Source organism: Nasonia vitripennis, chromosome 2, assembly GCF_009193385.2.
Source record: "Nasonia vitripennis strain AsymCx chromosome 2, Nvit_psr_1.1, whole genome shotgun sequence".
Lineage (NCBI taxonomy): Eukaryota > Metazoa > Arthropoda > Insecta > Hymenoptera > Pteromalidae > Nasonia > Nasonia vitripennis.
This window is the reverse complement of record NC_045758.1, coordinates 7777570-7802210: the sequence shown is the minus strand read 5'-3', so window position 1 is coordinate 7802210 and position 24641 is coordinate 7777570. Positions and strand designations below refer to the sequence as shown.

The window sequence follows — 24641 nt, the reverse complement described above, 5'->3', positions numbered from 1 at the left end:
AACCGAGATAACCGAGACCTTCATGGCTGTATCGATACTTGGAATCATCGATACAGTTTGAGTGGGTGTGTATGTATAATCGTTGCGGAAAAGTCAGGCAGTAATCTATTTTTGAGGGAGCCGATCGAGATGACGCGATTATTTCATTTTTATACATTTGTTTGTTCGTGTTGTTATGATTATTGCAGCAGCATATCGATAATATTTAGAAAACAAAACAAGCCCCAATATTACCCTCGATCAACACCCACGTGAATTCCGGACCCCCTCGTTCTGCAAAAAAGGCCGAGCCTTTCTTTTTTTCAGCATAATAATAAAGAGGGGGAAAAAAATTGCGCAACTCGCATGGCTCCGATCGCGGTGCATTGTATAACCCGAGATGCCAGCAGCGTCGTGTGTCGCGTCGCGAAAAGTCTCGCGCATGAATATGCAACAAAAGAGACCGGCGATATAATTTTCCCGAACGAAACTCAACGACGCCCGCGCGCAGCTCGCTATAACACTGCCGGCTTTTAATTCGCGTAAACAAAAGACGACGGCGTCGCATTCCTGAGCTGCAGACAATTGCATGCGGTGAATTTAAAAAAAGTAAGCGCTGCGGAAAGTTGCGCGAACTTTCTGCGTGTCCGCTGTCTATACTCGAAGAGACGACGTCTCGTTGGCTATTATTAAGCGAGTGTGCGTTGATTACAGCTTATCGGGATTGTTTATTTTTTATTGAACGAAAATATAGATGACTTTTTGCTTCGCAGCTCGTATGAATCTCCTAGCGGTCGCACATCTGCACAAAGCAAATAAAATTCGAAACAATTCGCTGATTAAACACACGTCAATCAGGATATATTTAAACAACTACGAGGCGCACCGGTTCAAACGCCTCTTATCGACTCTATTCAAACACGCGGTTATATACTCGAAGAGAGAGAAAGATTCTCGTTTCGCAGCCAATTTCCCAGTGCAATAATACGCAAGCACACCCACGCGTCAGTGAAAACTCCACGCCCGCACAGCTGCTCCCTAGCGTCGCTCGATAATCCTAGATATAGCCAATTAAAAATACCCCCGGCGCTGAAATACCCCACGGAGTCCCCGTTATAGTCATCGACCGGCTCTATACAAAAGATTTCAATGAGAAAAAAATCACAATTCCAAGTGTCAACCCAACACAGCGCGAATCACGGCCGCATCGGTTGGCTATAAATACACAAGTTGCCACGTGCAGAAAGAGCTCTGCATACCGCGAGATTCGTTGTTTCCACACGCGCGTGGGTGTTGCTCGGAAAAGCGCGGGATTTCTGTATTTTTTTCTGCCGCCCTCAGCGCGCCGTTGAACTTTGGCACGTTTTCCGGTTCGCGAGCAAATATTTCGCTCTCGAGTTGGATATAAACGCGCGATGGCTACAGTCTTTGCTCGTTCAAGTGCGAATGCGGCAACGAGAACGTGCGCTTGTACGTGTATATGCTTGAGATAAATTTCAAAAAATCGTATTTTTGACATTCGCCTATACATGAATGTGTAAGAGCTGTGAGTTGTGTGAACGAGGGCGTGAAACGTTTATCGATGTAGCGCGTGATAAATCACATTTGCGCTTGCCTGCTTGGCGATGTTGATATGCTTGTAAAGTTTTCTATGCTGTATTACGTTGGAATGAATTTTGAAATTATGTTAGAGCTTTAAGTATTATCGTTCGAAATGAAAAGTAAGAGTATGAAAAATATTTTCAAAATAGTAATGAGATTTTTTCTATAGTGCTTCATCATGAAAAATTCATCGATTTCGATACAATCAAGTTGGCCGCACGGAACTCCGATAAAACAGATTCCAGACGTAACCTTTTGCGCGACAACTTTATTTTCGGCGTCGCAGGAAAGTATGACAGACTTTTTATTATGAATGGTCGAGGCGCACACTCGCCGATAAGAAGATGTTCTCCTGAAAAATGCATGAGTTGTACGAGCGCACGTGTGCCTCAGGAACGCGATAGAGTAAGTAGGTATGGCACATTGGCGTCACTTTCATTCTTTTCAGATTTCTATTTTTAACGACGACGATGAACCGTCATTTTCAATTTTATATTATGAATGAATTGTAGTATTAAATTGATTGAACAACAATGATTAGCCGTCTAAACGTCAAAGTTCTATATTTAAGCTAATAATTAGCAGGCGTTCAAACTAATCAATTCTAATTTACTTCCTTAGCAGTGTTATAATTAAAATTTAATTGAAACGCGCCAATACACATCATGGAACGCGAGAATCGCGTTCGAAATTGTAGAGACTTCAATTATACGTCGGGTTCAATTGGAATCTCATTAATAACCCTGGTAGAAATGTCAACGGTTCAATGGCTTAGCAATGGCTTATTTAACCAATAACGCCAATGAACCGCTTAGAAAACCGCTAAATAACCGCTTACTGTAATAGAAGCTTATGCACAGCTCCTTGCAGTTAATTTGCTTAAATTCAGTTTACTAGCCATACGTATACAATTGTCAGGTTAAAACTTTTATTAATGAATATAAATTTACCTATATGATTGATTATAATTGAAAAAAGGTTAGGAAATGCAACGGACATGTAACAATTTGTAGATAATATATTTAAGTTGTATCTAGATAGGTTAAGAGGTTAGAATAATCACCAGCTAATGAATCAATTTAATTTTATTAATATTTCAATTCTTTACATAGAATATAGTCCTATTATACTAAACTAAAAAAGAACCCATTCAAATATTCATTGTGGTTTCGAGTACATAAGATAAGAATTTCACATTTTTCTTGGCATCAGTGATTTTTGACCAAAATCTCAAATCAGTTAATTAAAGTAATAATACAATAAAGATTATTGATGTGCACTTTTTTTGAAAATGCCAAGATCTGATTAATAAGTTCAAGCAATCTTTATTGTATTATTACACCGATGCCAAGAAAAATGTGAAATTCTTATCTTATGTACTCGAAACCACAATGAATATTTGAATGGGTTCTTTTTTAGTTTAGTCTTGTTGAACAAGGCATTTTGAACTATTTAGTTTGCTAATACAAACAATTTTTATTTATCTTATTGTATCAGACACATTATGAAATAACAGTTGACTTGGTACGGTCAAGTGAAATGAAGTGCAGTGCATGAGTATCATACAAACCTTGTTCAGATAGTAGAATAGGACTATATTAAATGTAAAAATTAACATATTAATAAAATTAAATTGATTCATTTAGCTGGTGATTATCCTAACCTCGTAACCTCAAATTAGCCTCCGGCAGACATCTTGGAAACTTAGCGGTTCCTAAGCCACATTTTTTGTTAAATTTTAGCTTGGCAACCGGTGAAACAGTTAGCTAAGTCTAAAGGTCTTAGCAAATTCGAACAGTTAATTTTCTACCAGGGAAGATAAAAGCAGTAATGTAGAAATATATAATTAAAAAGTAGCTCGATTAAAACTGAAGAGTAATAGCAGCGCTGCCGAAGAAAATTGCAGACTCGCGCGATTAACCTAAATCTGCAAGCAGAGAATGCAAATTGAATCGATCGATCGCATAAAATAAACAATTCGATCCGGAATCAAAATGCGGCCATATTATTCTTGCTCGTTTCTCGGAAATCAAACAGCTGGAACGATAACGAATATAAGGGAAACAAACATCTAAATCCGCCTTTCAGTGCCATTTCGAAGAAAAAGATCTCGTGTATTTTGGCTAAGTTTTTCGGAAAAGTCTCGCAAAAGTCGTGGAAGTTCCGAAAAAGATAGTTATCCCGCACTTTTGCCGTCTAAACACACGCGGTCTCATTATCCAAGTGATTAGTAAACACTCGTTTTTCTAATGCTTGTGCCAACTTTGGATTGTTATTACTTAATTCAACTTGAATATAGAGAACTAACAAGTATTATTTCCTTGATACATTATTCTTCCTATAATGTTGATATAGGAACACCAAAGTAAAAAAGTCGACAACTAACAAACGTATAACTCATCAAAAGAAACTAGCAACACCTTCCTCAGCGTATCAAAACATGCATCCAGCTGAAAGCTTCTAGAAGGTTTTCTAGCGTCAAAGGAGGAACCGAGTCCTGGACGTCGAGAGAGATGCGAATCGCATAAAGCACATAAGTCCACACGCAGCAGAGTATGTTTACTACTCGCGCAATTCCGCAGCGTGTGATGCGCGTAATCACGAGATCGCAGCTCGATCGCTGGGCTATTTTTAGCGCGGCGGCCAACACGAGCAACACGAGAGAGCACGAGGTAGGCAGGTAATCACGTAAATAGTATCCGCAAGCACCTCTGTACGCTCGCGAGCAATTTTCACAGGGGAGATGATGAGAGGCTAGATGTAGGGATCTCGAAATGGCAGAGGAAGGCAGTTCAATGTACGTGCTAGAAGAGTGCTGTGGATGAGGAGAACGACTGAGGTATGATTTTGGCGAGGCTATGGATCGGTTGCTGCTGATTGCGGAGGGGAGCGTTAAGAGAACGCAATTCTCGGGGCTTAGGGTTTGAAATATTTGTCGATTCGAGTAGTCTTTGAAATAGAAGGAAAATAATGTACAAAAATTCAATGACAATAAACAAACCATCCGCGAAACGAATTCAACGCGCGTCATATCTCGCTCGAACCTTGTATACCCCTCCGAGAAACGCGTCGGTGCACTAATTGCGAAAGTTGCAGTTCTCGTATACGGCCGCATTATGCAACGTTCTAGAGGTTAAAGCACGTTTATCGAGGCGCTCGCGTTCTCGAAGCTACTGTATATGTTGCACTCGGCGTTCGTCGAGCCGCTGCAAGCTTCGCGCTTTCAATCGAGTGCATGGGCCCCGCTCGACCGCCATCGCCGAATTTCATACTCGCTTGCGCTCGCGTTCTATTTATAAGCCCGGTGGGCGCACACTGCACCGAATATATAGCTTGTATACAAGAGGGAAGCTCTGCCAAATACCGACGAGAGAGAGAGAGCCAGCACGTGGCCTTTGAAGTTCGCGCGGGTTTTGTTTGGTATATAATATTGGTGGAGGTGGAATGTCCGATCGCAGCGCGTGTTTTTTTTTGCGGTGACGAATAGCACCACAATGTTGGAAATCATCGGCGATTATTGATTGGGTAAGTTATTTGCTCCATTTCCACGCCCCCCCCCCCCATTTTTTTATCACGCGAAGAGGAGCTCTGACGCAGTTGAGTATATCTGCGCAGCCTCTTCGCACTGATGCTTTATGCCCTCAGCGCTTATCTCACAGGCCTTTCACGTTTTGTTTATTCTGGCGCTCCGCGATATTTGCATGCGCAATGTGAAGTGCACCGCGCCGCGATAATGCGTTGCTGAGAGAAGCTTCTGTGCTCGCGTCTCCCTCAGCCAGAAAAACTAAATTACGTTGTGCTATCCAGAACACTATGCTGTTCCGATGAAAATATGCATAGCTATAAAGCTTGAGCTTGAGGTTACGCGCCGAGACGAGGTCATTATAGAAATGTGCTTACGCTAGTTCCACACCAGTCCACCAATCTGATAGAATATAATTAACGGATTGAGCAGGATCAATTCGCGCAAAACAGGAGGAAACGGCCTAAATCAATCGATAAAATTATTACGAATGTGCAGTGCAAACACACTCGAGCAAACTTCGTTACACAATCATATACACTGTAAATTAACTCTTCTCTCTAATAGGAATAGCCTGCGCAAGAAAATCGATATCCTTTTAAAATTTAAAGCCCATTTCCCGGGCAGTACACGACTGCGCGCTCGCGTATCCTCGGAACTCGAATCACGTTTTCCAAAAGCTATTTTCCCGCTTTCCTCGAATTTTTACATCCGTTAAACGTACACTGCGCGCTTGCCTACAAATAATCAAAGACACGCATATAAAATCCCATCCCTCCGTCGATCATACGCTCCACTCTCGTCATTCCCTCTAATTCGCGAATTATCTTTCGGTGCAGTCCGCGCTGTACTCCCCTGGCCGCGTACGATATGACGCTACCGTCGACCGGCTCTTATTATTCCGTGCGTCCATCTCCGGGTTTCTCTCTCTCTCTCTCTCTCTCTCTTGCGATTTCAGCGGTTATAGCGCGATGCAGCACAGCGTCGCTCACGCGCTGCATCTGTCATTTCCCCTCGCATGGCAAATGAAGGAAGTTCGTGCGCGCTTTTGCTGCGAAATCACCGCGAGCACGCGGCGAAAGGAACGAGACAAAGAGAAGAGAGGTTGGGCTGTGTGTTATTGTTGCGGGATATATATAAAGAGTCGATGACTTCTCCTTGAAACTCTTGGTTTCTTATATGCATCGGTTGATAGTACCGCGTTTTATATAGTGTATAAATAGAAAGTAAGAGCGACAATTACGCCATCGGATTGATAAAAAATTGTTTTCGCGGATCGAGCGCATATAACAGGTTCAAGCCAGCGAATGCGTATACTTATTCCGTGGGCGTCTCGCTATAAAGTCGATCGAGTTCGCGCCCGGCTCGAGAAACGAAATTGATCTTTATTTACGTAAACGAGCTGAACCGGCAACTAGAATAACCACTCCCGTTATATTTATAAAACTTTATCGGTTTCTCTTTCCACGGGCGCGTATACGTAAATGCCACACAGTGTATACACGTATCCGCGAATCAATAAGTGCGAGAGACAAAAGAGTTCCAATCACGCGCCCGTTAATTGCTCGCGATTCGCGCGACAATTTAGTGCGCGGTGTGTACCTACTATACACAATGTACACGTATATCTATGGTGGGTAGTCGCGAAGTGAAAATAGGCAGTTACATGACAAAGAGGAGAGCTCGAGCGTGTTAATGAAAAATTCAGAGCGTAACGAGCGCTCGCACGTCGATCGTTCTCTCTCCATCTCAGACGGCGTCGATATAATCATCGCGCCTGTCGAGCCTTCGAACACACACGGCACCGTGACACGTATATAAACAAGCCAACGGACAGCTGTCTGAAATAGAACGCACACACACACCGTCGGCCTGTATATACACTCCCCGCATAAAGTCCTAAATATTTCAGGAACGCGCGAAAGCTCTCGCGTGCGCGGAAAGCGGCCGTCGAGGTTTTTCCACTCATCCATACCATAACGAAAAATAGTATAGGTATATATAGGGATCGAAGCGTATAAACGAGGACGAGCAGCAGCAGCAGCAGCAGCAGCTGACTCGATCAGCTGTAAATCGAACGGAGACTTGCAGCGGGTAGGTGGCGAGAGCGATTATATATAGTATATACACTATACACATACAACACTCCGAGTTATACACCACTGGTGTCGCTCGATATAGATTCACTTTCGCGAAGAGGCTCGACCTGACCCGTGTGCTGCACTTCGCTCGCGGCAGCGCGCGGATCGATCCGATGCGGAGCTGCTGGTTATCGCGATTTCACCTGTGTCCGTTTGTGTGTGTGTGTGTGCGTGTGTGTGTATGTGTGTACGAGCTAGTTGGGGGTGGGGGAGTCACACGTCGCGCGATGACCTGCAGCTCGCGACTGGGGGTGTAAAGGGCAACGTGACCCGACGAGAGTGAGGGAGAGGGCGATGTACGCCGCTCCGAACGCGCGCTCTCGTTATCTTTTTATGTATTACGAAGAAATTGCGCGAAGATTGCCGGCTTTGCGCGACGACCGCCAATTTATGATGGGGAGAGATTATTGTTCGATACGCGATGAAGTGCTGGGGGAATCAGTTTTTGAATGTATGTAATGTGAAATCGAAATTGGGTCGTAACCAACCCACGTCGCGTATAGGATGTAAGATTTCTCGGTTTTAGTGCTCTCCACGCCTATATATAAAAGAAAGCTTTTGCATTTTAATTGCAAAGCAAAGAAAGCTTAAAATCTCTGGACTATAAGTGGTATATTTGAAGCGGTTAACTTTTCCCCAACTACTCCAAACTTCCTGTTTTTACTCGCTATTCAACTGTGTTCTACAACGCGAACTTTACGTTTATACATACGTTGTACCTATATGCGTACATATATGAAATGGAAAACTCGACTTTGTATAATCTAATGAACCATCGGAAGCGAGGAAACCTGCGCGGATTCTCGCGGCAAATCAAATTTTCAATCGGACGAATTAACTCGATTATGCACTAAAACTCGAGCCGCGCGCGAGCGCCTATATAGGTCGTGGTCCGCAACAATCTCACTTCTGTCCCACATTCGCGCACCGCAACCTCAATACACTTGAGTTGATGTACCCCTATCCCAACGATACAGTCCTACATACACGTTTTCCTCTAAAAATCAACATCCAAATTCGGGACAATTTCGCGGCGCTCCTCAGCTCTCTGAATAAGCAAGGAGAGTGAAGAGCGTGGGGACGGCCATTAACCCAATTCCACGCGGGGCCGATTCTTTCGATTTTTCGATAAGTCGCAGGTGATGCATCGTCCCCCTCCTCGTCCGGCTAATTTACGTTCGAGTATGTATATAGCTAGTCTCTGGATATTCTTCGGGAGGATCAAGGCGTATACGTACGCGTTTAATAATTCCACGACCGCAGCGCGACGGCCACTGCTCTACTTGCAGAATTGGAATTTCGCTTTCGTTCGCGCGCGATTCGATCTTTTCGCGAATGGCTGTTTGAATAACAGCCCATGTAGTTCACACGTGCGACTATATAGGAAGCACTGATTCATGCCTCTATGCGAGGAGTTAAATTAAGACTTTTTTATGTGTACACTGCTATATAGCCTTACTCACGTGATAAGGATGATTTAACGGCGGCGCAATCATTTCCGTGACTCACCTGCAACAGAAAAGAGTGTGAAGATTAAAATCGCGTTTTTATCGTATGATTATTGCGTATATGTACGATGATATAAGACCTAAACTGATCTAACGCCCGGCAAGATCGTCTACCTATGTGTCCCAAAATAGACACACTCCGAAGCCATCCAAGCGCATCAGTCGCCGTCAAATTTTCCTGGCGCAAAAAAGCCCCGAGAACTCCCCCGCTTGGAGATAAAATAAAGGCAGCCATCAGGCGACCGGACGGAAGAGAAAAGAAACCACCACCACCTCCTCCTCCGAACATCCCTCGACAAAAACAGACGGCTGTGACCCTCGTCGTCTACAGAGAAGCATCGACGTGAGGGTATAAGGTATATACCTGCTGCCGGCAGCCATAATCTGCGCGGCTGCCGGCTCAGTTCGATTAGCCCTCTCCGCGCCACCCCAGTCCCTCGCGCGGAAAAGGAAACTTTTCCCTCGCAGCTCTCTCCGCTTCTACTATATGCGTGTGGTGGTGTATGTGTACACACGCGAGAACCAAGGTGCGCGCTTAAATAAACATCGGCCTCCCGCACAGAAGCGGCGGGTGTAAGGAACCCGAGTAGCGCGTCTTCGAGGGGCGAGAGATAGATAGATGTGCGCGGAAAAGTGCGTAGCACACGTTTACCTATATATAGTGGTGGGAGAGGCGAAGAAACGCAAGAGAGAGAGAGAGAGAGAGAGAGAGAGAGAGAGAGAGAGGAAATTGAGACCGACGCGATGGTCGTCGTTCGCTACACTCGACGGGGTAGTTCTTCGTCGTGTGTGTATATTCTATTGCGGGTCAACGACCGACTCGACGCCGGAGAGTACAATCAGCCGCGGGATAACGCCGACCTTAAAGAACACGTCCTTGGGCTTTCTCTTTTCGCGCCTCTGGTTGCTTTCTTTTTCCTGTATATTGCAGAGAGCCGTGTTTGATATCAGCCGCAAAGCTTTCTTTTTTTTCTCTCGATTAATTGCGCGAAAGAATTATCGAAGGATATAAGCTCGGGTTGTTCTATAGCATTTTTTGCTGGAGTATAGAGTTGGGGAGCAAAAAGAAAGCGTAAGCGGCTCTGGTGGTTGAACTCTCTGTCTCTCTCTTTCTCTCTCTCTCTTCTGCGCACGATGCGTAGAAATAGAATGCGGATCGATGCGAGCGAGGCATATAGATCCGTGCGCGGGTATAAACTTGGCCTGTGGCTATTAAAGGTTGAGATTCTGTGTGGTGTGCCAGAGCTGAAGTGCACTTCTATAACGTCTATAATATTTTTTTAATTCAATGTACTCGTAAAAATGTTCGACAACGAAAAATCTCTATTATTCTTTGAAATCATATAATGACAACAAAAGTTAGTAAAAAAGGTTCGATAACAGAGGCACTCGTCGGAAACATCCAAGCCGCATTAGCAAAATCAGCGGAATATTCAGCGGAACATCTGTCATCCTTGTGTCCCATACCGATAAACCTCCAAAGGTCACCCAGCAAATCCGGCAAAGTCACGCTCGAAATTCACGAAAAAAAAACTATTACCCATTCAGCTCTATACTAACGGAATCACCCTCCGTCCCGCAGGGAAAGTCCCTCCTCCTCCGCCCACAGAGCTGTCCCTCACTCGGTGAGCCAAAAAAAAAACTGCGCAGCTCAATAAATCTAGATACAAGCACGTCATACATCTTGCTCGTGTCATCCCACACCCTTTGAACTCTTCCCTTATCACTTTTGCATATCATCCCCGTTGGTGGTTTTCCTCCACTGAAGCAGTGCGAGTTACAAAGGCGGCATTAGAATCGCGCATCGCCACTCCTCCTTCGACGAAAAAAAGCCTTGAAACCTCTTGGCAGAGTATAGACAAAGATCGGCCGTGAATAAGCATTATACACTCGAGAGAAAGAGCTCTTGTGTCGTAGGTCAAGCTCGATTCACCAATTCGTCTGTCATTTTGGCGCGCGGCTCTTTCTCTCTCCGTTCGTCTTTGTTGTCTGCCCGTTGAGCCGCGCCGTGTGTGTTCGTTGACTCATTCGCTTTTTTCTGCAACGGGTTATACGCCGCCTGAACGATGATGATAATTTAGGCGCTTCGAGGAAGCCACTACTACTAACCGACGCCGCCGCCGCTCAATGGAACGCGCTTTACATAAAGACGAAGAATGGAAAACGCGCGCGCGGCGGCACACGCGAAGGAGGAAAAGTGAGCGATCGATCGTATGGGATTTTGATCGTTATGGGTATGGAGATATATTGATTTCAATTATTATTTTCTTGTCGATAGGTTATTTCAATTCATACGGTTATGATCGCGCAATCGATACGATTGATCGAGTATAGACGCGAGTTGAATGAGACCGATGACTATCGGTAAGTCTACTATACGAGATATTGATACTCGACGCTTGTACTATATATAATAAAAACTCAATTAACAATCGCGCACAAAAGCGCAACGATTTCTTCGTCGTTCTTTTTTATTCCCCGCGCGTGGAAAACGTTATGTAAGCTGCGCAGCAGCGGTGACGTTCTTTGGAAAATTTCTGGTGATTTAGATTTTTCGCAAAATTTTCCAAATATCTTACCATATCGTAATTTGACTTATGTTCTCGCCGAAGTGAAGAGACTTCCCTCGCAAATTCCCCACAGCGATTTCCGCGCTCTCAACCGCAGAAGCGTCACGCGTAAACCACATACACTGCAACATCCGCAGCCGACAGCCGCAGGACTGCAGCAGCAGTATAGCATCTTTCGAAAATCGAAGCGCGTGTAACAGCTCTCCATCCCTCGAGTCGATTTTTTCCCGTCTCCCGCGACGCTCTCGAGTGCACTCGTATACCTCCTCGGCTCAACTTGTTCCAAGGGGGGATATCATCAGAAGCGACGCTGCAGGGGTTAACGACTCGTTTAAGTTCCGAAGTCGCGCCAGGATTTACGTCGCGGCTGCCTATAGGTATATGTATATGGCAGAGCGACGACTCCCTCGAAGCGCTGCTTCTCTCAATTAACTGGAACGTGTAACCGAGTTATACCCGGCTGCAGCAGCTCATATACGCGTATATGCATGTGTGTGTCTACGTCGAATCGAAGCGGGGGTTTATTAATAGCCGCACATGCGTATGCGTTATATGGATATATATAAGCGAAGCAGAGAGTGAGAGAACGATGGCGTGTGTTTTTGCCGCCTATATCTCTCGAAAGAGAGGATAAACAATCTAGACCGCGAGAGGCTTTCGTTTTTGCCCGAGATTGCTTTACGAGGTGTTTGCAGCCGTGTGATGCTGGCTTGCTTTATGGAGCGTGAATTGGTACACGGGGTTTGTGAGCTCAACGCTATGTATTGTTATGGCGCGGTGGGTGTATAGGTGCGCTCTCGTGACGTAACGCCAGATACTGTGCAGCGTGGAAACTCTGCGTCTGTCTGCGAATATAATTAATTATTGCGTAAGCTCGTTACACTGCGCGAATCAAAATGAAAATTGTTATGCAGCGAGACGTGCTTCGACTATTGTTGCACCGCTTGAGTAAGGTAATGCAGGGGGTTTGGACACGGTATTAGAGCTGGATTAGTTGGAAGGATGAATGGATGTGGAGGACGCGAGACGAGAACGGATGGCGTTAATGGGTTGTTTTTTTTTCTGTTTTTTTTCCGACGATTGAATTTTCTTTTTTAAGAACGAGTACAGCTGTTCTACTATAACGGCGTTACCACTGCTGCTACTGGAATTATAAATATCTAATTGACCAGCGCTATCTTGTTAATGAAGCACTTTTCACGATGAGTTCATCGAAGTAGAGCCCATTGTTCGTTTCATCCTTGTTAAATTTTAATGAAAGAACGTTATGTCAGGATTTGTTCTTCGATAGCGAAGATTAGTTCCATAAATAAATACTCGAATTGGCTATGATTGAATTCCGGGTGCGTGAAAACTGCTTTTGAGCAGCCTTTATACTTGTTAACTTGAACGCTTTATAAAACCGTTTGACTTTAGACAGCGAAGTAATGAAAAAGTTTAATTGAAAATAGAATTTGCTCATAATTTATGAATAACCACAAAGTTTCATCAAACTTCCTCGCGGTTTCGACGAAATTACGGCGGTGGAATGTAAAATCCATATGAGTCTTTAAAAATCCTCGACAATTAGAAATAACTCAAAATCAATGAAACCATGACGCAACTCTCGAACAACCCACACATCTTTGCGTCGTAAGAATTATACAAACAGAATAATCAAGATCAGCTCTCGCCTCCCGTCATAACAACGAGCTGTCTTCGCATAATTACGCCAGAGGTAACAGAGCATGAAGAAACAAACCAGCTGAAGAACACAATAAAACATCGGATCAATCAATTCTACGCGATTCGTCGTCCCCGCACACATCACTGCAAAGGCATCAGCCGTCGCCTAACCGCGTAATAGACGACGTCGTCGCGCATAATGCAAGCCGACATCGCAGCGAGCGGCAGCAGTGCAGCAGCCAAGCAGTGGGGGAGAGAAGGAGCAGTATAGGAAAAGAGGTCTGCTGCTGCAACGCGTGAATCGATGAAATCAACGACGGCGGCCCCTGCACGGCACCGAGAGTAGACAGACTGACAGCAGCGAGCCTTCGCATTGCACAATTAGGTCGTTACTTAACAAAGATATACGTTTCTAGGTATGTATATAGCACACGCATACGCAGTGCCCGATCGCTCAGCTCTCGCTGGCGTATAATAAAACACAAACTCACGTGTGATATCGCGCACGTGCGCTGCTCAGAGTTATAGTCGCGCGGGGAGCACGTGTCGTCAGGCCAAGCGCGAGCGGTTATCCGAGGTGGGAAAAACTTTGCGTGATATTGTGTGCGTATATGTATCGCATGCTTGGAAAGGAACAGTGTCGCTATATAGGAAGCGATTGGATTGCCGCGCGCTGCAGCAGTGCGAGCGCTCGGAGGCGGATTAACTGCGCCGAGATAGGATCTGCACGAGAGATCGACTTCGCTGCGCGACGGGGAAGCACGATTTTGAAAGTTTTCAGGGAAACTTGTTAGTGTAGGAGAAAATATCGTTGCTAAACGGCTATAGATCGATATAAATCTCCGCTTCGCTTCTCGGCCGACAACGAGGACGCAACAATAACAATAAACTCTGGCAGTTGGCTATATGTGTGTGTATATATATACTAGAGTGGACGCGTGGTGTTATTGCGCGGCGCCACTTGTTTTTCCCTCTCTCGACTATATATATGCGTTCGAGCAACGAAAATAGTATCTGTCCCGCGGCATTATTCTGCAATCGAATAAAGAACGAGGTGTAAACACACGAGGGAATATAAAAAAGAAAACAAATCTAAACGTCCGTTTTGCAAGTGCGCATTAGCGGTGCACTTTATCAGTGAAAACTACGACTCGACAGCGATACGTATATAAGTATACTCTTTTCGGCTTAGGCGAATCGATGCGCGGAAGCTTAGCTTATTTATCCGAGGTATATAGGTATACGATTTATAAAGGAAACGGTTAGCGAATGATTCTGCAAACTGAAAGATTTTGATTGATGATGCGCCGAGAGATTTGGCACGAGCAATTTCCAGATGACGGCACACAATGGACAAAGTGACTAAAATTGATGATCGAGCTTTTTGGTGACTGCGGCAATTATTTTCCTTTTTTTCTCGCCACACGACGATCTGATAAGTCGGGCTTATTGAATTTTCTCGCGATTTCCTCATTGATACAAATTGCCTGAGAACGACGGATTCGTTCGCCTTTTTTTTATTGATATTATAGTTGCTCGTTAATTATTCAATATGGAGTTTAATGATCGATATGTAATAGAGCGTCAAAGGCTTTATTGAGCTGGAAGCGCCGCAAGTGCGGCCATCGACACAAAACAGCTGATTGGAACACGTATTGGAAACTTGCGACTACCTTGAGAACACGAAACCGTCGAACCGCGTGATAAGTTAACATGTTTCAATTACAGAGATAAACAGAAATTCAAGCGCACTGCAATATACGAAATTCCCCGGTTTAACAACGACGCAGTTCACGAAGCTTAACGTTGGAAAGTAGACAAAGAAACGAGCGGTCTGTCCCTCTCTCTCTCTCTCTCTCTCTCGAGCGCGCGCGTTGAGATTAACAGAAACGTGTACTACATCGCATATTATACAATGTCTTTACAAGGCGCTTTGTGCAACTACTATATACTGCGCTGCTTTCATTCTGCGGGGAGAACATGCAAACGCGCGCGAGAAACCAGGTTACGCGCTGAAACGTATAAGATTCTAGTTACGAGGCATTCGCACGAAAAAGCCATTTTAACAAACTATATACACGCCATCAGTTTCCTTATCCATCTCTCAGCTTTCCTTTATATCGTTTGCATTCGCCACTTCGATTCCCGAATAAAAACAAAAAAATTTCTCCATAAACGCGAGAAGCGCGTCACGAGCATGACTCGCAGCGTCGATCGATTTCTCAATCGCGTTTATTATTTATAGGCATGTAGCGCTTGCCGAAAAAAAGTGCCGCCTCGACGGCAGATAACCACGTCCTCGTCGTCGTCTCGTGTACTTAATGGACGGCACTAATGAATACATTAAGGAACAATTGAGCGCGAGCGAGCGAGCGAGAGGAGGAAGAAAGAGCGAATTTCTCTCTCCGCTTCTACGTCTTCTTCGTCGTCAGCAGAGAGAGAGAGCTCGAACAAAGAGAGATTATACGCACAGAGAAGCGAAGAGAGTATACAGTGGCAGAGGAAGGAGTTTATAGCCGGGGAGTATCTTTTCCTCGCGGATGGTATATATAGCCGCTTCCAGGAGTCTGGAAAAGTCGGCTCTCGATTACGTGCCCGGAGCAGCTCTTTCGCTCTGTATAACGTTTTCGCCAGGAAAGAGAAAGAACGAAGTCCATATACGGGGTGTGTAATAGAGTTCGCTCTGTCTCTCTTTCTCTCGAGATATATAGAGCTGGGGAAACGCGACGATCTATATAGGATTCGCAGCGGGGCAAGTTCGCGAAGTTCCGTTTTGTCTTTGTAGTTTTGAGATACTTTCTCGTTCGATGTTTGTACACTATAATATTGAGCGGGAAAGAGCTCGAGAGGACGGTTGTTTGTGGACTTTCAAGTTTCGGGGAGGAGGTTTGTGTTGATGTTGCGGGATTATTAGTAGTTGACTGCTGCGCAGCGTTTGTTTTCATCCGGGTTGCAAGATTAAGGCGCTGATAAAACGCGAGAGTAAATTAAAAGATAGAGGACGTATTGTTTGGTATTACGTTCTTTTGTTTTTCTTCTCAGAGCTTTTTTGCTATAAAGCTCCGGGTATCGCGGAATACAGCGCTTTTTCTACGTAAGTTAGTTATTGATAAACATATACCTCAAGGACTAAGTTACGCAGTTAATAACCGCCAGAAAGCATTTTTTTCAACGCGGGAAATAAATTATTCATTCACAGTTATACGAAAAAATTGCTCATTACACATTTAGATCCACTTTTAATAATGTAAGCCACTCAGAAACTTGAAATCATTCGCACATAGCAATAGTTAAGCAATTAATTTACAAGGAATACTCGGAAAAATACCCGATGCAAAAAATAAATAGTCACCGCGCTACAACGTCCACAACGCAAAATTACAGCCGGAAAAATCCCCGACGAGTCTCTCCCATCAGAGGGATCCCTTTCCGCCAGGCTCTCTTGCGCGCGCGCTTTGATTGAAAAAGTCGCGAGCGGTGAATACGCGTCAACAAAGGAGCTCGAGCACCGCTGCAGCTCCCTGTTATTTATACCTATAGGTACACTTACGAGGAGAAAAACCTTCAACGAAGGGATGCGCGCGCGAGAAACCGGAAACACGCTTGCGCAGGCAGGATGTGCGTGCAGTGCACGCGAGAGAGTCACGTATACGTCGCGTTTGTTCCAACATCCACAGCGTGTACCTACTATTATTTCGCTCTTTATTAATGCACGGGATATATTCTCTCGGTGTTGAAGACTTTCGTTCTTTCTCGTTTTATACTGCGCGTGTATGTGTTTTATGAAGAGCTGCTGTCTAATAAGGGGCTATTATGCTCTTTTACGCTTCATACGCGATGCCTTCGTAAATTTCGAAACGAGAAGAACGAGCGCCCCTCTTATATAGTAGAACGTTGGAGAAAATTCGAAAACAGGTTTAATTACCGACCGACGCGCGCGCCTATAGGGAAGTCGTAGACGACTCGAGTGTGCGCGACATTTCTCTTCCTATTTTTAGAAAAACGAAAATGCGCCGCCTATATGCAAGCACAAGGATCAAAGCCATACAAGCTCGCCTATACATCGAGAGCATGATTTCAAATCGATCGATCGATCGGCGCAGCTTGACGTTGCCATAATTTGTAAACGATCAACATAATTAGCCATTGAAAGTCTAATCCAAAGCCGCATATGTTTGTCATCAAGAGCGAGGGTATACGACTTGAATAATAAAACACGGCGCACTAGGCTAATTGAATATTCGTTTTTATTGCGATTGCTTCCCATCAGAGCCGATACACGCGCGCGCAGGATATAATAGAGAACGCGCGCGCGAGCGGCGAGCCTTATTCTTTGTTCGGACTCGACCTTAAGAGATCGCGCGACCCGTTGTTTACAATGCCTTCTGGCGTAACGATTAACATAAATACACGTTTTAGAAATTTACGTAAGAGTATGGCTCGCGGCGATGCAGCGACGTATATATACTCGTACACACGTGCGCGCATCTCTCGCTGGCATATAAATAAAAGCGACGGTTATTATTATTCACCGGCGCGAGATGCGCGCGCGCGCGCGTATATGTATATAATAACAACGTCACGGCTCGTGCTCGCGATAAGGTCGCTGCCGCTACTGCCGCGTTTCTATATACGCGTATGCAGTTCTTCACTTTCGAGGCGGAGAGGAAAGTGCGATTTATTTAACGCTTTCTCGATTGCTCGCGAACTGCGTTATTCCGCGCGTCTCTCTCGGTAGACGCGTTTTATGTACTAGTGCAGCTAGTGCCGTATGATTTCTCAGAGGAGAAAAGAACTCGATTCTGTGTTTGAGCTACGAGATTGCGCAAAATTTCGAAAAAAAGATCGTGCAGCTGATGAGTGTCGCGCTGTGTGTGTGTGTGTGTGTGTGTGTGTGTGTTATGCTTCGTGATTCAGGCAAGTTTCTTCGAGTTTATAGATATACACGCTGTGCATGTGATCTTTTTGAAATTCCCCGCTGAAGTTTTCGATGCCAGAGCTATGAGCTGGTGCCTCGCGCGACAGTTCGAAAATACTTTCGCGCGTTGGGATGTATGTATAAGGGGAAATTCAGTTATGACTTTCTAACGCTGTTGAGCTGTTATATAGTCCCAGTGTTTTTGTTTGAGAAAATAATTTTCTCCGTTCGCTGGATTTTTCATGGATTGTTATGAAAAGTTGTAATTGCTTTCTGTTTGCGTCTACATACGCACACGAATGTGGTTAATATCAAAAGCGTGTTTCGATAGGATCTTTGCAGTTGAATAAACGGTAGGTCTATATACCAAAGATAGTCGCACAGATTCGACAGGCCCGCCGCGAAGCGATAAAAGGTTGTTCACCCCGAAGCTCGCGCGGGATCGACGGAAGGGCTCCTGAAGAAACGCCGATACTTTGCTGGCAATACTATTTTCGGCTTATCGCTGTGTCGACGACAGTCAAGCGTAAAAATAAAAAAATGTTTATGGAGGATTCATTCCAGAGGAGAAGAATTCGAATGAGAAAAAGCAAGCACAAAAGAGCCTTTCGTTCTTCCACGCTTACCCGCATTTCCCCAAACTCACCTGCGCTGCTCTCTTATCTCCGTCTATCTTATCCTCCCAAAATCCTCAAAAGAACCCAGAGCAACTATTATACCTGCGCGCTCAGAGCTCGATCCTGATGTATAACGCACATATGAAGAAAAACACACGACTCCGCAGCTGCTCTCTCCGAGAGACGCACGAAACGATCGCCGGTGTTCGGCGGCGCGTCTGCGAAAAAAGAAGTACAGCAGAGAGCATGCAGCCTCGACGGTGTCGGAGAAAAATTGCCTCCTCCTGGCGTGCGCGCAAGTTCATTCGCCCGGGTCGAATAAAAGCATAAGCGCGCGAGCGAGAGGTTAAAAAACTCGGCGAGCGCGCGCTGCGCGTTCAAAAGTCGATGTGTGTGTGCGACGACGAGAGCGAGTGTAAGTATGCGCGCGCGCGCGTGTGTATATATATATATATATATATATATATATATATATATATATATATATATATATATAACGGGAAAAGCAAGTTGGCGGCGCGCGCAGCTGCCCTGCGCGCATGCACACAGCACGCGAGAGCATACAACATGTATATGTATAGTGAACGATGCGGGAGGAGGAGAGAGAATTCGCGGGGCAGCTGACGAGAGGCGGCCCGTCAGCTGAGAGAGCGCGCGACGACGCACACGGCAACAGAGAGAGAGAGAGAGAGAGAGAGAGAGAGAGAGAGAGAGAGAGAGAGAGAGAGAGAGAGAGAGAAGAGAGAGAGAGAGAGAGAGAGAGAGAGAGAGAGAGAGAGAGAGAGAGAGAGAGGGAGAGAGAGAGAGAGAGAGCGTTCTCCTCTATATTATATTATCCTCCGAGAGACAAAGAGATGTTGCGACCGATGCATATAGGTTGGACTTCACTAGGACTGCGGAGAGAAAAGTGGAGCTGGTAGTAAGTACTTGGTGTAGGTTTGGAAGGTTATCGATTTGGTTTGGAGTCGAGCCCTACTTTTAATCGTTAATTAAGGGTATATGCAAGACTTGCGATTATCGATCTATTATTAGCAATATTTGCCTTCGTCAATCCTGCAGCTAATCATAATTACTCTGAACTTCAGCTATGTTTACATTATATACATTAGATCTTCTTCCTTCCTTAATTATAGCTACGCAAACAGTTACTTACTCTCACTCTGTAGAGTCGCATGCGCATATTTATGTGTATACGGTACAAAAAGCTTCGCACGCTTCCAATTGAAATTAATTGATTTCCTGCGCTGCTGCCGTATACAACTCAAATTGTGCTCCGGCTCGAAATGCTTTTTTTTACTTCTGGCACAAAATAAATTAGATGTTTTATCGCGATAAGGATTTTATTAATTTATGAGAATAATCGGCCTTCCTGTCATATAGGAATTTAAGCGACTCGAAGAATATATACTAGTTTACTATTTTCCTTTGCACTTTGCGCGCACAAAGGATCTCATTAGCCGTCGATCAATCGCCTGGTACGCCCGAAGCCAATTCAGCGTAAACATTTGTAAATGCATTCGATTGACGAAACAATTATTCAAACGGCTATGAAAGAAGCTTTTTCCGAGCCATACCACCGCGCAATGTGCTCCAGCCTGATGGCTATACGTATACAACAAGCTCTCTCTCTCTCTCTCTCTCCCTCCGCACAGAAATGCAAAATTCATCGGCAGCCGTGTGTTCAATATTCGGTAATGATTATGGATTTGCCTGATTGCCTTTGAAATTGCAGGCTACACTATTGCGCGCCTCGACCGTAGATATAACCCTCTCGCTCATATACTCTCTCACACAGGCATTCATCAGCAAAAGTGCATTGACGCTCGCGGGAATCGATGGAACAACGGATAACGTCTGTGTTATCCGACTGTTCAACAATTTTTTTCCTCTTGGACGAGGCAGAGCTATCATTAGTCTTTTCTTTTTTAAGAAAAAGCGCGTCCTTCGCGGGTTATTAGAAAGGACGGGAAATATAATCGAACGCCTGTATTGTCATGTTACGAAAGAAAATTTCGTTACGCCCGCGGCGAGTGATGTAAGCTTATCGCTTGCGCTTTGCAGCGGATGTGCGCGACGTGTACTCGAGTGTACGACAATAAAAATATAAGGCACGTTATCGGGGTCTCTGAGTTGTCGGCTGCGAGTAAACAGTAGGGGCTCTTCATTCATAATGCGAAAATCGACTGGCCCGATTCTTCTCCTTCGAGAAAGCTCTTCTGAGCGGAGCAACCGATGGCACATCGCGCATATAGGTGTCGAGGGAATGTCAATGACACCTGCGCGCGAATTATCGTCACGCGACTCTTTCTCCCATTAATAGACAGCAGCTGCTGCATCAAACCGCACAAAGCAACGAGACAAGACTCGTGTCATGAAAAATTCCCCCTTGTTCCTTAAGAGCGTGTGACGAGATCGATCTCCTTTGTTTTCGGACTCCACCCGCCGGCCAGTGTCCGAAAACCTCGAGAGAGAACGAGTAATCACGAGGGCTGATTACGTAGTACACGAATAGCAGTGATCGATGCCCAGCGGAGAAAGCGGGAACAAAAGGATGCAGCAGCAGCTCGCGGATGCTGTGGCTATGTAACATAGAGAGAAAGTAGGAGAGGAACGAGGGGGGGGGGGAGGTAGGGGAGGCGCCTGGGCCAGAGCGAGACGGAGAGAAAACATCGCGTCGGAGCGGGTTGTGCTGCACAGTCTCCGAACGCTCGTTCCGAACTAGGTCTCTCCCCTCTCGCTCGCTCTCGTTTCGCGAAAAAGAGACGACGAGAGTCAGAGAGAGGCTCGATAAGTTTTTTTTTTCGCCTATACATATACATATACACGTATGTGTGTATGTGAAGTGCGCTGCACGGCGCTAACGAGCTTTACCGCGCGCTTATATACGTACAGCTGCACCTATAGCTGCATGTGTTAGGTGTCCATACGTGTGTATGTGTAGAGACGAGGCAAGAGTGAACCCTCACGCACGCAGAGCAGAATTCAATGACCCGTCGGTGCTCTCCGCTGCTATATGCTCTCCGTAATCCTCCGCTCGCTGGCTCGTCTGTATAGTTATACGTATATACACGCTTGGTCTAAGCCTCTCCTCCGCGCGCTGGCGACAGCGCGGCTCAGCTGTCAATATAAGAGTTGCGCAATTCTCGCGCGGAACGCGTGTCCGAGCTAGGTCTATATACTGCACGCTTTTCGAGTTTACTGCACCTGGATGCAGCGGGAAATCAAGTGCGCCCGTTGTTGCATCGTTATCACAACAAAGAACGAGAGAGAGAGAGAGAGAGAAAGAGAGAGAGCTATATACATGTATCGCTGCGCTGCACACAATAGCTCTCTCTCTCTCTCTGGCGCGCGCGGTGCAGCAGCTGACGCGACAATAATAAACAAGCGGAGTATGTGTATAGGTACGCACCTCCATATGCATCCGCGGAGACGTGCTTTCTGCCTGGCAGCAGCAGTCGCCTTCGTCGTCTTGGTCGTCGTTGTTGCCGCGCAGCAACGGATCACGGCTCGGCCGTCTCGCTGCTGCTGCTCCACGACGAGTAGCCAGGCTGCTTCGTCTTCTCCTCGGACTTGCTCTGCGCCGCCGCCTCCTCGACCATCTCCCCGCGCGACGACTCTCCCCCACGGCAGCTCCGATTATTCCTCACAACAGAGCTCAGTCTTCTCCGAATGCTCTTGCGACCGATGACGAGAAGAGGCCAAGAACGAGAACAACATCAACAACAGCGGTGCACACTCGACAACAGGTCCCTCCGCGCGGAGGAAGTATCTCGCGAGCGCGCACTGGTATATATTATAACGCCGACGGAGCCGCGGAACGACGGCTACGACGCGTCTCCGAAGAGTCAACAATGCCCGCGCACTGCAGCTCTCCCTCTCTTTCTCTCTGCTCGTGCAGTAGCTCTTCTCTGCAGCTTCGATTTGTATACAACACTTGCGATATCTATATCTATGTATATGCAGGTCCGTCGCGCGCTGCAGAGGTAGACGGAGAGAGGGCTCTTGCTCCTCGGCTGAGCGAATACACACTGACTGCTGCTATGTGCCGAGCGAGCGACCCGACGAGTGTAGGTCGCGCTGCCGCTCGCTCGCAGTGGAAGCGAGAGAGAGAGAGAGAGAGAGAGAGAGAGAGAGAGAGAGACGGAGAATCGTGCGCCGCAGCTGGGTTGGATTGTGCGGCTTTTACGCCGCGCCTGACGACCACCGCTCGCTTTGGACCTTTAATTTCTTTCGGAACCGGAGCTCTTTGTCGACTCTGGCCTGCTGTCGCGGCCGAGATCCAGAACACTGGCTAGAGTGCGAGGAAAACACCGTATGACGCGCGGGGAGGATCAATGTTATTGTCCGAACGACAGGTGGACGCGCGGCCTTACGCGTAGCTAAGGCTCTCCGCGTGTATATATGTTTTGAGAGAGACAGAGCTAGCGCCGATAAAAAAGCGGAGAGCGCGAGACGGAGAAACAAAGGCGAGAAGCGCGCTCGACTTCTACTTCTACGCACATCATCCTCCCGATATGCCGCTACGTGCGTTACACGAACGCGTTAATCTACGGAGCCGCTCGACGAGCGACGGGTTGAATGTTATATTCGAGAGGGTAAAAAACGGAGCGCACATCGCGAGCGAGAGAGAGAAAGACGCAAAATAAACACGCAAGTGTGGAGATTGCGATTGCGCGTGAAGAATAATGCAAGAAAAGGGGGGAGATGTGCGCCTGCGCGCTTCGAGCTTGCGGACACAGTCGGCAGGTAGCGCAGCTGTGGTCGTACAGCCCGCGAGTTTACGATCCACCGATGGCTGTACGGAAAATCGGATACAGGAGGAAGTAACTTTAGCGAGACTTTTTGCGTAGTTCGCATAAAGACGCTTATCGGCTGCAGCTGCGCGCATATGCAATGTTTATGGTTTGATGATTTATCGCCGACTTCTGTACGGTATACGCTCGTCTCTGGCAAGAACCTTTTTTCTTTTCCTCGTATAGCGTCGCAGGTCGGAAGTTTTCGATATCACGCGAGATCGCTTATCTTCGCATCTGCGGAGCGCACGTTTCTTTTTCAAAGTCTCAAGTGCGCTCTCGACGCGTGATTCACGAACAAAGAAAAGCTTAGAGATGCATATTGAGGCACCGATGGCTGCGCCGCGCGCTCGAGTGAGCCAAGTTTCAGAAAGGATTCGTGGAGATGTACCGTGTATGTTTACCGTTAGATTCTTTTATTCTCAGTACGCGGCGTGAGAGCTGTTTTGATTCGGCTATACGTGACAGTGTTTTTCCAGCGGCTGCAGGTTTGTGGTTTTCTGGGCGTTAGTCCGGTTGTGCTGTACAACATCTGAAAATGTACGTTTATTGTTATTATAATGTGGATTCCGAGCGCGTACTTATAGTTTGAAATAGTTTAAAATTTTACTACCTTAAAGAGGTTGGCAAAAAATGCAAATTGGAGAGTTAAAAAAGCTGTATATACTGAGAATATTACGTTGATTTTAATCGCACGGCTTATCGATAATTGCGTCAATAACAATGGATATTATTTTAAACAGTGTAGGCAGTTATACTGCGACAATGGCCGGTAATAAAATTGCGGAATAGTAGAAATCTTTATGTTATATTACATAAATCTGTCAATCGACTAAGAACTATGCTACAGCAAAAGTTTTGTTAATTTTTGTACAAAATGTTGATATGTTGATTTTTCATGCATTTAACAAAAGAATAGGGTACAGGTATGGCATTTTTCTGTTCCAAACAAAGTCAGAATCATTTATACAAGTAATTTAGCTAGTATTCTTTGATGACGATAAGTTTATGTAAGTCTGAGCTAAGCATTTTACTTGAAACAAAGTATGATCACGAATGGCATCAGGAATTACGAATAGTATTGTGGAACTGTTTTGTCTAACAATAAGCGACGTACAAAAAATATAGTAAGTTATTATTATTAGTGAGTTGCATTTGTTTTAATAATCAATGTTTATCGATTTTTAATATTTGAATGTAAAAATATAATAAGCAAGTGCAATGGTACTCGAGTATATTACATCACTAATTGCAATAGATGTAGTCGCGTGAAGCCATATTACTCAACGATTGGTACATTTCTGCCATGCTACGTGCAACTTCGC

General features: G+C 45.5%; 1 protein-coding gene across 3 annotated transcripts in view; it reads right to left on the bottom strand.

Moving 5' to 3' along the window:
• Positions 1-23160, bottom strand: part of LOC100116973 (protein yippee-like 1) — a 37024-nt gene extending 13864 nt beyond the window's left edge. Inside the window, exons 1-2 of one of the 3 annotated variants that reach the window (XM_032596631.1) lie at positions 21933-22553; positions 8709-8754 (exon numbers count right to left, since the gene is read on the bottom strand). The gene's annotated coding sequence lies outside the window, so the exon portion shown is untranslated. Of the gene's footprint in view, positions 1-8708; positions 8755-21932 lie in introns of all 3 variants that reach the window. The other 2 variants (XM_032596630.1, XM_031923756.2) reach the window with 2 other exon arrangements.
• Between the last annotated feature and the right edge of the window lie 1481 nt (positions 23161-24641).